We start from the raw sequence: 16,186 nt of genomic DNA, 5'->3' as shown, positions 1-16,186 counted from the left end.
GCTCCGTGCGCACACACATCTGCGAGCGCATGAATGAAGGCTGTCACCTGCTCTGGGGGCGGCTGTTTGGAACAGTCCTTCCTACCTCTGGAGTGTGAGACACAGAGAAAGCGGGGAGGATGGGGTGCCGGCTGGGACATTTAAGGACAAACAGGGAAACCCGAAACGTGGCTTTACTGGGGCCTCCCAGGGTGGGGCGGGGGGGGGGGGGCGGAAGAGGGCCACATACCCAGCACGCAGGGGAGGCACAGCCCAAACAGGCAGGCAGATGCCCGGGCGTTACCATGGCAACAGCAGCTGGGGGGGGGGCAGGCAGCCAGAGGATGCCAAGAGCAGAGCGGCTTTTCTCCCTTCTTCTTTTAAATGACCAGATTCTTTCTGCAAGGGAGAGAGGAGGGGAGGTAACAGGGAAGAGGGCCCAAACAGGGGAGAGTTGGGGTGGGGGCAGGACTCACCTTTGAACCTGTAAGGTTCCTTTTTAAGCAAACCGGCTGAGCTTGCTTTGTGACTACATTCCAACAATGGCAGCTCCATGCGGCGCGCTTCCCGCCCAGCCCTTCCCCCCCCCCCCCCCCCCCCGTGATTCACCGAGGCCTCACCATGGCTGCCATGGAGGTAGAGGATGGGCCCATTTCACAGGAGGGGAGACTGACCTGCGGATGGGGTGAGCGCCTGCGCCCAGCACAGCACTCAGGTCTGCCCGGCTCCCGGGCCTGCCACGTGCCGTGCTTTAACGCGGCGTAGCTGGTGGTGAGCCGCAGTGACGATTCTCCGTGTTCTTTTCAGGGTGGGATCCTGAGCCCTGTGTCGTGTAAAGACTTTTGCTTCCTGCGCTGGAGTGCCCGGAATGTCCTCTTTTCTCGGAGTTCATGAGGTCAACGTGCGGTGGGGAGGGGCGGCATCAGCGGGGTGGGCAACGCACAGGCTCTGAGGGTCAAACCCTGCCCCTCCCGCTTAGCAGTTATGTGCCCCGGGACCATGCCTCAGTTTCCTCTCCCGTCAGTGGGGACAGTCATGAACCTTTCCAGAGGGCTGTCTCGATGACTGAAGGGGCTAATGCCCGTAGAACCCTCTGGAGCATCTGACCCACAGCTCGTGCTCAACAGACATCAGGCATTTTACTGAACACACTCATTTTAGGGGAGAGGGAAGGGAAGCTAAGAGGAAGGGTGATTCCCCAAAGTCTCACAACAAGTTAGGGCAGGGCGGGTGGCCTCAGCCTGGACTCAGCCTCCTGGTTCTCAGCGTGGGAGTGATGCCCACCCCACAGCGGAGCCACTGACCCGCACGTCCGGTGCACGCAGCCCCTCACCCACCATGAGCCCAGCTTCCGGTCACAGGTATAAGAAGAACACAAAGAACACAGCACTGGTTCTCTGGGAGCTCCTAACCAGGGAGGGGTTCTGAATACCTGGAACCATAAGCCCGAGAAGCCTCGTTATATCCCCTACAGCACCACCTCTCTCTAGCTAAGGTTTTGCAATGAAAGTTCTAGTAATTCATTGTGCATATGTAGTCACACTGGCATAATTCAGTCATCAGTTTGGACTGCCCTTTTGTTTCATTTAAACAGGCCACTGCTCGGAGGGGAAGAATGAAGGGGGGGAAATCGGAGTGGGAGACGAACCATGAGAGACGATGGACTCTGAAAAACAAACTGAGGGTTCTAGAGGGGAGGGGGGTGGGAGGATGGGTTAGCCTGGTGATGGGTATTAAAGAGGGCACGTTCTGCATGGAGCACTGGGTGTTATGCACAAACAATGAATCATGGAACACTACATCAAAAACTAATGATGTAATGTACGGTGATTAACATAACAATAAAAAATTAAAAACAAACAAACACACACACACACACACACAAAAGAAGCACCATAATGTCCCTCCTCTCTCTTGAAATGACAAAGCAGCTTTTGTGGATATTATCTGTCATAGATGACATTTTCCCTCAACTTCAGGGCTATTTTCCATGCATGAGGGAGAATATTCATCAATCCATCCATCCATCCATCCATCCATCCATCCATCCATCCAATCAATGGTTACTGTATGCCAGACACTCTTCCTGGTGCTGGGGCTCCAGTATACACCAGACATTTAAAATCTCTACCCTTCCTGAGCTTCTGGTTCAGTCACAGGACCTTCAAAATGCTGCTGGGGTTAGCGGTAGTAGATTGACAGGCTTCCAAGGAGCTCCAGGCCAAGGATATTGGGTGTGCTGGAATCTTCCACTCACCCCCTAGATCTGCTATCTAGCCAATTCCTTCACTGACCTGCCTGGACCATCAACAAATGTCCTTGTCCTCTGGCTTCCACTTGGTCCACCTCATGGGAAGTTCCAGCAGGAGACCAGGGAGTGGGAGAGGAATCAGGAGGAGGCCCACTAGCTCCCTCCCTGCTGTACTGCCTGGGTTGGCTGAGTCCTCACAGCTCCTGTCAAGCAGCCCTCCCTTGTGGCTACTCCACCTGGGCTCTGGAGACTTCCCCCTCCAGTGTGCTTTCAGGCTAAGGGAGGGGACAGCTCTGTACTATTGCTAGCTCTGGGCTCCTGCTCCATTCTGTTTTGTTTCTCTTAACTGACCCAGACCTTTGAAAGAGCTGCTTCGTGCTCGCTGAGCCTGGAAGATGTCTAAAGCTGATTCTTCCTCCCAGAGGACACTTCTGTGGATTCTTCAGAGATTCCATCCCGCTCCAGTATGAAGGACCACTTACTTCTCATTCCCTGGACCAGAGCATCTTCCTCTAGCTGTCCCCAGCCTCTATTTTTGGCAACCTCCTCCACAAGGCTCCCCTTGTAGAAGTCCATTGCCCCTCTAGGTGGTCCTCTTGAGCAGGATTGGAAATGGGTTCCCCTGGCTGTCACCCTGGTGTCACTCATGTAGCCCACGGGAAACATGGTTCCTATGTCCTGACAAACTCTGAGTGCAGCCAGTCCCAACACAGCCACACTGTGTTGGCGTGTGCCAATGGTCAGTCAGTTAAACCCTTGTCCTTAAGACACTAGTCCTCTAGTATTATGTTGAACAACAGTGGTGTGAGCGGGCATCCCTGTCGTGTTCCTGACTTTAGGGGAAAAGCTCTTAGTTTTTCCCCATTGAGAATGATATTCTCTCTGGGCTTTTCATATATGACTTTTATGATATTGAGGTATGTTCCCTCTATCCCTACACTGTGGAGAGTTTTAATCAAGAAAGGATGCTTTATTTTGTCAAATACTTTTTCTGCATCTATTGAGAGGATCATATGGTTCTTGTCCTTTCTTTTATTAATGTGATATATCATGTTGATTGATTTGTGAATGTTGAACCGTTCTTGCAGCCCAGGAATAGATCCCACTTGGTCATAGTGAATAATCCTTTTAATGTACTGTTGGATCCTATTGTATTTTGGTGAGAATTTTGGCATCCGTGTTCATCAGGAATATTGGTCTGTAATTTTCCTTTTTGGTGGGGTCTTTGTCTGGTTTTGGGATCAAGGTAATGTTGGCCTCATAGAAAGAGTTTGGAAGTCTTCCCTCCATTTCTATTTTTTGAAACAGCTTCAGAAGAATAGGTATTAGTTCTTTAAATGTTTGGTAGAATGGGAAGCCATCTGGCCTTGGACTTCTGTTTGTTGGAAGATTTTTGATTACTGCTCAACATCACTTGGCATCAAGGAAATATACATCAAAACCACAATGAGATACCACCTTACATGAGTCAGAATGGCTAAAATTAACAAGTCGGGAAACAACAAATGTTGGTGACAATGTGGAGAAAGTGGAATCCTCTTATACTGTTAGTAGGAATGCAAGCTGGTATAGCCACTCTGGAAAACAGTATGGAGGTTCCTCAAGACGTTAAAAATAGAGCTACCCTATGACCCAGCAATTAATTGCACTACTAGGTATTTACCCCAAAGATACAAATGTAATGATCTGAAGGGGCACCTGCACCCCAATGTTTATAGCAGCAGTGTCCACAATAGCCAAACTATGGAAAGAGCCAAGATGTCCATCGACAGATGAATGGATGAAGAAGATATGAGATATAGATGATGATAGATAGATAGATAGATAGATAGATAGATAGATAGATAGATATAGATAGAGAGATAGATAGATAGATAGATATAATGGAATATCACTCAGCCATCCATCAGAAAGAACGAGTACTTACCATTTACATCAACATGGATGGAACTGGAGGGTATTATGCTGAGGGAAATAAGTCAATCAGAGAAAGACAATTATATGATTTCACTCGTATGTGGAATATAAGAAACAAAACAGAGGATCATAGGGGAAGGGAAGGAAAACGGAATGGAAAGAAATCAGAGAGGAAGACAAACCATGAGATACTCTTAACTGTAGGAAACAAACTGAGGGCTGATGGAGGGGGACAGAGGGAGGGTGGGGTAACTGGGTTATGGACATTAGGGAGGGCACATGATTTGATGAGCATTGGATGTTATATGCAACTGATGAATTGAACTCTACATTTGAAACTAATGATGTACTATATGTTGGCTAGTTGAATTTAAATTTTAAAAAATGAAAAAAAAGACACTAATCCTCTGTGTTACCCACTTTCAACCTACAGGAGCCCCCCATTACTCTCTGAGTCATCTCCTTGAAGCCCCTTTTTAGAAATGAAAGGGGAGACATTGCCCATCCTCCAGAAAAATGGGATTCACTGCCCCTCGTCTTTTCCCTGCAAACTCTTTCCCAAGCTTCATGCTTGACCCTTTCATGCCCCAGTGTGAGCAAGGGGCTATCTCAACACCCACTTTGATATCTAATATCTGTTGTACCTTGGTGCCTCAGTCAAAGCTATTAGACATCCCATTATATAATTTTTGTGTAGTAGCTACAGGGGAAAGCTGGAAATGGAAGGCAACTTTAAGATAGCTTGACCTCAAAGCTAAGATACCTTAGAAAGGATCAGAGTGAAGGATGGAGATTTGGAAGGTCTGCCCATGGGAATGCGGGCAAGGGTACCTCATCCCTGAGTCCTTGTGTTCTCGTTAATATGACTTCGGAAGCACTTCATGGGGTGTGATTAAGGCTCAAGGAGGCCATGAATTGCACAGAGCCATAGCAGGCCTTCATCATAACAGCAAATCACTGTTCTTGGTTATTCACACGTACGAAAACTCATTTAATTTTCATAACACAGTTATACAGCAGGCTCTATTGTTAATACTCCCACCTCACAAACAAGATCATTAAAGCACAAAGAGGCTAAGTAACTTGCCAAGGTTTTCTGGTTAGTAAATAGTAAAGACAAGATCTGAACCAAGAAGTTGAACTCTAAGACGTTGGTCTTTTTTTTTTTTTTTTAATTTTATTATGTTATGTTAGTCACCATACAATACATCACTAGTTTTTGATATAGTGATCCACGATCCATTGTTTTCATATAACACCCAGTGCTCCATGCAGTACGTGCCCTCCTTAATACCCATCACCGGGCTAACCAATCCCCCCTCCCCCCTCCCCTCTAAAACCCTGTTTGTTTCTCAGGTCCATAGTCTCTCATGGTTCATCTCTCCCTCCAATTCCCCCCGCCCATTTTTCCCTTCCTTCTCTTAATGTCCTCCATGCTATTCCTTATGTTCCACAAATAAGTGAAACCATATGATAATTGACTTTCTCTGCTTGACTTATTTCACTTAGCATAATCTCCTTCAGTCCCACCCATGTTGATGTAAAAGTTGGGTATTCATCCTTTCTGATGGCTGAGTAATATTCCATTGTATATATGGACCACATCTTCTTTATCCATTCATCTGTTGAAGGGCATCTCGGCTCTTTCCACAGTTTGGCTATTGCGGACATTGCTGCTATGAACATTGGGGTGCATATGGCCCTTCTTTTCACTACATCTGTGTCTTTGGGGTAAATACCCAGTAGTGCAATTGCTGGGTCATAGGGTAGCTCTATTTTTAAATTTTTGAGGAACCTCCACACTGTTTTCCAAAGTGGCTGTACCAACTTGCATTCCCACCAACAGTGTAAGAGGGTTCCCCTTTCTCCACAACCTCTTCAACATTTGTTGTTTCTTTCCCTGTCCATTTTTGCCATTCTAACTGGTGTAAGGTGGTATCTCAGTGTGGTTTTGATTTGGATTTCCCTGATGGCTAATGATGATGAACATTTTTTCATGTGTCTGTTAGCCATTTGCATGTCTTCTTCAGAGAAGTGTCTGTTCATCTCTTCTGTCCACTTTTTGACTTGATTATTTGTTTTTTGGGTGTTGAGTTTGAGAAGTTCTTTATAGATTTTGGATACCAGCCCTTTATCTGTAGTGTCATTTGCAAATATCTTCTCCCATTCTGTGGGTTGCCTCTTTGTTTTGTTGACTGTTTCCTTTGCTGTGCAGAAGCTTTTTATCTTGATCAAGTCCCAAAAGTTCATTTTTGCTTTTGTTTCACTAGCTTTTGGAGATGTATCTTGAAAGAAGTTGCTGTGGCCGATGTCAAAGAGGTTACTGCCTATGTTCTCCTCTAGGATTTTGATGGATTCCTGTAAGACGTTGGTCTTAATCACTGTCCTCTACAATCTCCTGATCAGTCACAACTCCATTCGCCTGCTCCTTGAATTGAGGTTAATTGGCTTTTCCCAGACCTTCCTGCCATATTCTCTACACCCGGTTCCGTCTTCATTGTAGCTTGACGAGCTACACAGCCCTATGAGGTCAATTGTGCCAAAAATTTGGAGTTAGAGTCCATGGATGGATATTTATCAGGGTTTGCACAAGTCTGGGTTTTAGAACAAATCTGGTTCTTTATATACCTGACAGTCCGCATGCAGACTTAGGATGCCAACATATATTCTCCACTTGGATAGGGATTCCAGGGCATAAAACCTAGCAGCCAGCTGTTAACAAAGAAAATAAACATTTCACATTCTTTGGCAGGAAGGAGTGCCACATTTCCAAGTGGCATCAGGAAAATGGGTTGTGTCTTCTTCCCACCAACTGGCAGCCACATCCTCTACAGAGGTAGCCAGCCTGTAGCCCAAAGCAGCTTGCAAAGTAGGAGCCACACTAGGCCTGGCCTTTCCACCTGGTGTCATTAGGCAGGTAAGTAGTTCTCATCTGGTCATGCCACTTACTCAGAGTGCGACTTTGGGCTAGTCACTTCCCCTGCCTGAGCCTGTCTCCCCAACTGTAAGGGGAATACTAGAGAATGCTGAAGGTCCCCTAGCTATGTATGTATAGTTGTTAATTCATGTGCCCCTGTGTGCTGGACAGCGAGGGGTTCAGATGCTGAAGAAGGTCCACAGGATGCTAGCAAATGGAAATCAGCATTTTGTAATCAGATGTGTTAAGTAAAGGATGGTTGGGAGGGAAGGCAATGTTCAGGTTATCAGGATCCCAGGATAGGTTCATATCTTTTCTTCCTCCTATCCTGTCGTACATACACTCTGACAGAATGTGAGAAGAGATTTGATTGCTGGTGACAGGTAACACAAAATTTTTCTAAATTACCAGAACCACAGCCCAGGAAGGGAATGATGCACCTGAGCCTGAATGCCTCCTACTCATCTTTGTGTCCTGTTGCACGTGGGCTCTACTCTCTCAGATGGGCTCCCTCCCACAGCAGAAATCAAATAGGCAATGTAGAGTAGTGATGAAGCATGGGGGCCCTCATGTCAATCTGCCTGGACTTGAATTGCAGCTTTTCTACTTACTAGCTCTGTTCCATCAGCAGGTCTGTTGACCTCTTCATGTCTCAGTGTTCCCATCTGTATAATGTGGATGATGTTGGAGCCTACCACATAAAATAGAAATAGTATTGCAAATACTATGGAGCAGTCAGCAAATTTTGGTGACGATGATGATGATGACAATGATGTCTGCTGGCATCTCACGGCTTTGCCATCGAAGGGACGGATACTCTTCCTAATCTTTAGTTCTAATTGTCCCCACTTGGGTCAGGTGACTATCCCCAAACCATTCAATGCTGGGCATGCAGGAGGTTACTCTGATTGGCTCACCCATGATCCAATCAAGAATAAGGGGGAGTGCAGAGAGGTGGGGTCAGGAAGAAGATGGCAAGTCCTGCTAGACCCACATCAAGTAGGAGAAGAGCACTATTGAGAAGAATGAGTTGTTTTTGCAAACAAGGTTGTAGGTGTCTGCTGTAAGATCCAGTAGCAGATTCCCCATGAACTAACAAAGCCAACATTTCAGTTCATTTCCCCATGAACTAACAAAGCCAACATTTCAGTTCATTTCCCCATGAACTAACAAAGCCAACATTCAAAGCATTATAAATTTGGCCTTTACATTGGCCTCAGACTGACCTGAACAGACTTTTTACAAGGCCCTTGGTGGGGCACCAACAATGTGTTCACAGGGTCATATGTTTTTGTAAAAGTAAAATATTTTAACCACAATTGGTTAATACTGCTGTCTCTTTCCAATCTGACTTCCCCTCTGTCACATCCCCTTCTGTATGAGGTGACAGTGGAGTGGCTGTGAACATTTTTGGTATCTGGCTAAAAGGATGTTGAGCTAGGGCTACATTTATTTTTAGTTTGGTGAAATAAATGTATGTCATTCACAGCTACTTCCATATATAGTTAAGCTATTACTAGCTTGCCCAATGCAGGAAGAGCTTCCAGGAAAATTGCCTCTCATTTAACTGACTTAACTGGCATTATGACCAAAAGTGCAAGGCCAGAGATGGATTCCCAATATGAACATGATCTGTGGCACCAGCACCAGAAGCGTGTGGTTAATAATGGAGGAGAAATATGGTTTGAAATATATAAGAAAGAAGCTTCTCTGCAGAATTTCTGATTCTTTCAAGCTTCCGAAGTCTCATAGTTGAATGGTTTTAAGTGCACATGACAATTTGGACTTTAGGAGCAAAGAAAAAATCCACATTTTATGAAACTGTACAAGCCTTGCTCTGTGAGTGATATCTCAGAAAGCCTGGTGAATATTTTTGGAGGCTCAGAAGACACAAACAAGATGGGAAAACTTTATCCAAAACATGGGTGTGTAGTTGGTATTTTAAATTTGTATTTCCCTGATGATTAATGAAGTTTTTATAATGATTGGTCATTTGTATGTCTTCCTTTGTGAGATGTTTGTTCAAGGCTTTTGCCCATTTTTGAAAAGTGGGTTGTCTTCCTCTTTACTATTGAATTGTATAAGGTCTTCATATATTCTGATTACAAGTCCTTTGTCAGATTAATGTATGGTGAGTATTTCCTTTTAGTCTGTGTCTTGACTATTCATCGTCTAATGGTGTCTTTTGATGAGAAAAAGGTTTAAATTTTATGAAGTATAATTTATCAATGTACTGTTTTTTAGTAAGTGCATTCTGTGTCCTCCCTGGGAAATCTTTGCTTATCCTAAGGTTGAATAGATATTCCCTTGTGTTTTCTTGTAGAAGTATTATAAATTTGGCCTTTACATTGGCCTTTGACTCACATCAAATGAACTTTGTATTATTTGTATGAGATAGGAAGTCAAGGTTCAATTTTTTCCCTGATACGGATTTTCAATTGATCAAGGAGTTCTTGATGAAAAGATTTTAATCCCCCCATTAAACTGCATTGGCACCTTTGCAAAAAATCAGTTGGCCTATTAAGTGCGGCTTTATTTCTAGATTTTCTACTCTGTTCTGTTGATCCCTTTGTCGTGCTTTATACCAAGACCACAACATCTTATTAATTGTAATTTTGAGTGGTCTTAAAATTAAGTGGTGTAAATCCTCAGAATTGTTCTTTTAAAAATTATTTGGACTTTTACATGTCTTTTGAATATCCATATATATTTAGAATCAGTTTGTCAGTTACTACCCAAAAAGGCTGCTGAAATTTGATAGGGATTGTGTGGAATGCATAGGTCAAACTTAGGGAAAACTGAAATCTTACCAATGTTAGTTTTTGAATCCATGAATGTGGAATATCTCTCCATTTATTTGGATCTTTTAAAATGTCTCTTAGCAAAAATCTGTCATTTCAATGAGCAGATGTTGTCCATATTTTTGAATTTACTCTTAATTACTTCATATTTTTTGCATTGGCATTTTTCTTCCAAGTTTAGGGGGAAAGCATTCAGATTTTGGCCATTCATTGTAATTTTATCTATGGATTTTCTTATTATTATCCTTTAACACTTTAAGGAAGTTTGCTTGTGGCGCGCCTGGGTGGTTCAGTCAGTTAAGCATCCGACTCTTGATTTCAGCTCAGGTCATGATCTCAGGATCACTAGATTGAGCCCCATGTTGAGCTCTGAGCTCAGCGGGGGGTCTGCTTGAGATTCTCTCTCCCTCTCCCTCTACCCCTCCCTCTGTGCTCTTTCTCTCAAATAAATAAATCTTTTTTTTTTTTTAAAGAAAGTTTGGTTATGTTCCTAATTTGCCAAGATTTTTTTAAAAAAATATGAATGGGTGTTGAATTTTGCCAACTGTTTTTTCTGCATCTATTAGGATGTGATAATCGTTTGCTTTTCCTCCTTTATTCTGTTAATATGGTGAAGGACAGTGACTAACTTTAAAATATAAAACCAACCTTGCATTTCTGAGAAAAATTACATTTACTTTGTCATAGCATATTATTCTTCTTATATATTGCTGAATGTGATTTGTGAATTTTAGAAGGATTTTCCCATCTATGTTAGTGAGAGATGCTGTGTAGGGGCTCATCTCAAGTATTTCCCTTCTCTTGGGGATCGGTCCTGTGTTGTTTGTTGCCTGATGATGTTGGAGACAGTAGGTTCATTTATTTTGTCTAGTTTTTAATTGTTTATGGCAAGAAGTTGTTTACTAAGCAAGTAACTGGTACCAGTTACTCCATCTGGCCAGAACTAAGAAGTCTGATCAAATTTTTAAAATCCAGCAATTTGTTGTTATGTATTTATCATTATAAATAAGGGTTCACTTTAGCACCTAATTTTGTATTTGTAATTCTGTGTCCTTTTTCTTAGGGAGGGCCCCACATTGTAAAAACTGAAGACCCCCAAAACTGAATCTGTCTCTCATAAGATTATTTTCTTGAATTAAAATACGAATTTATACTCTCTTCCTCAGCGCTGCCTGCAGAGGTGGCGACCATCTGCTACTCATCATCAAGGCCTCCCTCAGACCTCTGGTGAAGCCCAAGATCATTAAAAAGAGGACCAAGAAATTCATCCTGCACCAGTCAGACTGATATGTCAAAATTAAATGCAACTGGCAGAACCCAGGAGCGTGCGCAGAAGATTCAAGGACCAGATCTTGACGCCCAGCATTAATTATGGGAGCAAAAAGGAAACAAAACCTATGCTGCCCGGTGGCTTCTAGAAGTTCCTCGTCCACAATGTCAAGGAACTTGAGGTGCTGCTGAGGTGCAATAAATCTCACTGTGCAGAGATTGCTCACAGTGTCTCCTCCAAGGACCACAAAGCCATTGTGGAGAGAGCAGCCCAGTGGGCCATCAGAGTCGCCAATCCCAATGCCAGGTTGTGCAGCAAATAAAATGAATAGACAGCTTATGTGCAGGTTATATTTGTGTTAATGAAACCACTGAAAAAAGTTTATTGCACAAATACAAAAAAAATAAAATAAAATAAAAGAGCTCCATGAAAACCCAGGAGGAGGAATGAGGACACAGCCAGGTTTGGGAAAATTCCAAGTTCAAGTGTCAGAAATAGAAGCTTCTCCCTGCCATGGTATATCCACCTTGCTCTGCCTTTATCAGTCAGCTATTGAAGAGAGACAACCACAGAAGCTCAGGGGTATACAACAGTAATGACTTATTTCTCATCGCATGTCTTCAGGTTGACAAGGGTGGCTCAGGCTGCAGGGTGGCCGGGGAAATTCTGATCCTGGTGACTCATTTTCAGACTCAAGTTGCAGTGGCAGCAGATACCCAGAGTATATTCTCTCATGACTATGTCACAAGCTCTAAAGAGAAAATCCAAACGCAAAAGCAAATTCTAAACCTCTACTGGGATCATGCGCACTAGCATTCCTTTAGCCAAAGCAAGTTACGTAGCCAAACCAAAGTAAAGGCTGGGAATTAACGATGGAAGGTGGGAAAAGAAAAGAGAGGGTATGATACTACCATATAGAAGTGAAGAATCAGAACCAGTAATTCAATCTATCACACTGTCCATATGTTTCATTTGCCTCTTCTGGTCACTGTATTCAAGCCTTCAGGCTGTGGACATGGTCCCTAAGATTTTCCCAGCCCTCTCTACGTCATGGAAGCTTTCAGTATATTTATCCTTCTGACTAGATCTTTCTTGCAAACTTCTATTTTTATGTCTTGGGAATTACATTGGCCCAGTCCATCTTTCTGAGTCAGGCTATGTATATCAAGGGTCCTGTCAGTGGAAAGGCCACCTTTGGGCCAATCATCCATCCCTGGACCTTTGGTGGCTATCCCTGAGCCAAGAAGAGTCTGGTATTGTTTCTTGCAGAGTATGATTGGTGAGGCATCCTCAGCTAGAAGGGGAAGTTGGGCACCATGATTAGCTTATCCTGTGATAGGAATCAGTGCTGGGTAAATCATAAGAACTTCTGCCGCAGATTTTTTCTCAAAGATTCTTCTACCTGGAAGGAAGCAGGTGGTGGGGGCTGACAAAGGCTGGGGGATAGTGGCAGAGGATAAAGCAAAGAGTGGTGTGTACTGGTCCTTTGTGGGAAGCCTGGGGATAAGGTAACAGATGGAGGCAAAGTGATAACTTAAAATATCTACTCATCCATATGGCATGGGAACTAGCTAATGAGAAGGGGCTATCGGCGTTAAATCTTGGTGTGTCCCTATCCATCCCTGAAGATTCTATTCAGGTAGCATTGCCTCTTCTAAAAAAAAAAAAAGTGCCCAGACAAGTCATTTGTCTCAAGGTCATACAGCTAGTAAGTAGTAAAACCTTTCAACTCCTTACATTTTCCAATGTGAGATCACTTAGGAAAAAGGGTCTAGAATGCTGTGTTGGAAGAGGTGGTTACTAAGGCTGACCTCAAAGGAGCTGAATCGAGTTCTTTACTTCTATGTCTTAGGGAAATAACGGTAATAACTCCCATTCAGTAAGCACCTTCTATGTGCCAAAGCACCTGCCAGGCACTGGACAAGCATGATCTATAAATCTTTACCAGATCTTTGCAAAGCATCATCCAATTTTACAGATGAGCTGAGGCTCCAAGAAATGACATACCTCAGGAATAGACATGCCATACACTATTGCAGACCAAGAGCACTATGGTGACCCTTTCTAGAAGCCATGACTAAGGCTCTGTCTTCTCCTGCCACAGTGAAGAGACAGCATAGGGGACAGAAGCACTGGCCTGGGGATTCAAGAAGGATGTGGCTAATTCTTGATTGAGGCTGACAGTTGGTCTCCTTCTGCCCCATAAACTCCACAAAGATTCTTCTGATGATCGCCTGGACCACAGGGGGTTAAGGTACACGACAAGTTCTATCTATACAGAAAACTTAAGCATTTCCCATCCTGTCATGTTATTTACAACACACACACAGCTTTGTCTTCCTAAACATTTTTCTGTGTTCGTTTTCTTCGTGGGTAGAAAACAGAGCTAGAATCTTGAATGACTTATGAAGAGCTCACTGTGCTCACATTTCAATATGCAGCTACTTCCAAGTGCCTAATATTTAGTTTCTTCAATTAAATAGACCTTTGCTACCATCCCAAGTGAAGCTACACAGTTACTTTTGTCCGTAAAAGGATTTTGAAACATTACTGAATCTGATTCTTATAACCTTATCATTATTCCTTAGTAGAAAAAAATGTTTTAAACACACACATTTTTTAATTGCTGTTCATAGCTCATAGAAGCTTATGTTCTTTAGTTCCCCAAATGGTATTACATAAAAATGTAATCTACATAATTACACTGAGGGAACAGATTTATTAAATTCATGACAAGAGAATCAAAGTTCAAAAATATCAAGATTCTGATCCAAGCTCTATGATTGATCGGTAGCAGACTGGAGACTTGAACACAGATTTGTCAGGTTCTGAACCCCATCCTCACTTCAGGATGACTTCCTGGCTCTCAGAAAAAGCTTGGGGGTAGTCATGGGCGAGGACTGAGTGATAAGCTTTCTGCACACGTTTATTGCTCAAATACCCAAAGCAATGCTTTGCCCACTGAGTTTTCTGGAGGGAAGTGAGATAGGAAAGAACTGTTGCCCAGTTCTGGTGGCCAAGCCAACATCTAACCAGAGCTCCCCATTGAAGCTGAGTTCACACATCTCTTTAATACTGAGGCAGAGTCTTAGAACTTCAGAATCCAAAGTTCTACAGCAGAGTCCTCAGAACTATAAACATTAACTCCTCAGAACTAAATACAAAGTTACCAAAGAAAAAACGTGGCCAACCTGGGTCAGATAATGACCTCAGAGGCTGGGACAACAGGGGCTCAGATGGCAAGAGGGTAGGAGGGTGATAACAGCACATGAAGGACAACAATGTTGTGGGGGGTCACCTGACTCCTGTTCTAATAATTATTAACATGAGTTTCATTGGGAGCTGACTAAAGAGTCAGGTAAGTTAACCATGTATAGTCTCCCAGTGGAACCCACAAGTTTCTTCTGGAATATGCAAGTTTGTGCAGAAGGGCCTGAAGTTGACCCTTCCTGGTCTGGAGGTCCCACAAATTTAAGTGATGTACAGGCATCTCAGAAGCTTGGATTTGTAGCTGGTCCACACCAATGGATCATCATCGGTCTGTGCCCTTGGCCTTTCACAACAGGAGTGACCCCTTTCTGATGAAGAAAAAGATGGCAGCTTAAGGGTAGGGAAGATTAGAGGAGTGAACTTTGGATCTTGCCAGAATCAAGGCTGACCCACCTCTCTGCTTGTTCTAACTTTGATTCCTTTAGTCCCAATGAGACAGATACTAGTTAAAGACATTGTCCTTTTGTTTCTTTACTAACTGTAACACTTAGGACTGTTCAGCCGTTACCCCACGGCTTCCTGCCCTTGGCTGGGACAGAACATTGAGTTGTGCTGTCCTCTTGGTGATCAGGACCGACAACAGAGTTGAACATCCAGGCTCTAAGGCCAAGTGTACGTACCTGGCAGGCTGCTGTCCTGGGCAGGGCAGTGCGCTGGCCCTTGATTACTCTGCTGTGGAGGCGTCCGATCTGACTCCTATTCTGCAGAATTCCCCCGTTATTGTCTAACAGGTACGCCTCTTAACAAAGAGTCTTGTAGGGAAAAGTTTAGATATTTTGTGATCTTGTTTCTCACAGCAGTATGTTTTTCTTCCAGAAGTGTGCACCATTTTGTGTAACTTGTTTATGAGCAACAGAAAATATCAGCGGTCTGTTCATTCCATCTTCTTCCCTCTCAAGGGAAGAATCATTATGTAGTGATGTCAGACAGTCCCCCCAGCCCACAAAGGGGTCTTTCTGGGGGTGTCCCATCATAGAAATTCTGCCTTTAGGGAGGCAGAAGACGCAGAGTCTTCTAGGAGAGCACTCTCAGAGGAAGAATCAGGAATTTGGCCTCTGGAATTTTCTCTTCCCAACGTGTGACATTATGGAAGCCAGTCTGGGCTTCTCATGTAGCTTATTACATCACGCATCCTCCTTAATGCCCATCACCCAGTTACCCCATCCCCCCACCCACCTCCCCTCCAACAACCCTCGGTTTGTTTCCTAGAGTCTCTCATGGTTTGTCTCCCTGATTTCTTCCCATTCGGTTTTCCCTCCCTTCTCCTAGGATCCTCTGTGCTGTTTCTGATATTCCACATAGGAGTGAAACCATATAATTGTCTTTCTCTGATTGACTTATTTCGCTCAGCATGATACCCTCCAGTCCAAAACTAAAATACAGGAAGCTCTTTTAAAAAGAAAAAAGTCTCTATCAACTTTCTTTCCCCAGACTTCCCTTGACATCTCTGGACTCCCGAGCTATATGACTTGGGGATTTGATCCTGTCTGGGTTTCAGTTGGCTTATGGGTTTAAAAAAAAAGGGGGGGGGGAAATCTTAGGGAAAGTGTCTCTTGGTCCTGCCCCTCCCCCATCCTGTAGAATCAGTGGGACCCCAAGCCTCTCCTCTGCCTTCACAGGGTCTGGGTCATCCACACTGAACCTGAAGGTCTTTGAGGCACCCTGTCCTCTCCACTGGACCTGAGGCTCCCTGGGGCTCTTTCTTTGGGGGTCTCAATGCCATTCTTGGGCTGCATGGGAGAAGGCAGCCGTCCCCAGAACTTCGGCCCAGTGCCTGGCTG

At 44.0% G+C, this 16,186-nt stretch overlaps 1 long non-coding RNA gene across 1 annotated transcript; it reads left to right on the top strand.

The window, feature by feature from the left end:
* Window positions 1–6,418: 6,418 nt before the first annotated feature.
* LOC118543566 (uncharacterized) lies at window positions 6,419–11,474 on the top strand. The gene is made up of 3 exons (XR_013450208.1): window positions 6,419–6,507; window positions 6,900–7,064; window positions 11,032–11,474. It is a non-coding gene; the product is annotated as an uncharacterized LOC118543566 (long non-coding RNA).
* The last annotated feature ends 4,712 nt before the right edge of the window (window positions 11,475–16,186 follow it).

This window comes from Halichoerus grypus, chromosome 8 (genome assembly GCF_964656455.1).
Source record: "Halichoerus grypus chromosome 8, mHalGry1.hap1.1, whole genome shotgun sequence".
Taxonomy (NCBI): Eukaryota; Metazoa; Chordata; class Mammalia; order Carnivora; family Phocidae; genus Halichoerus; species Halichoerus grypus.
This window is presented reverse-complemented; position numbering and strand designations above follow the sequence as displayed.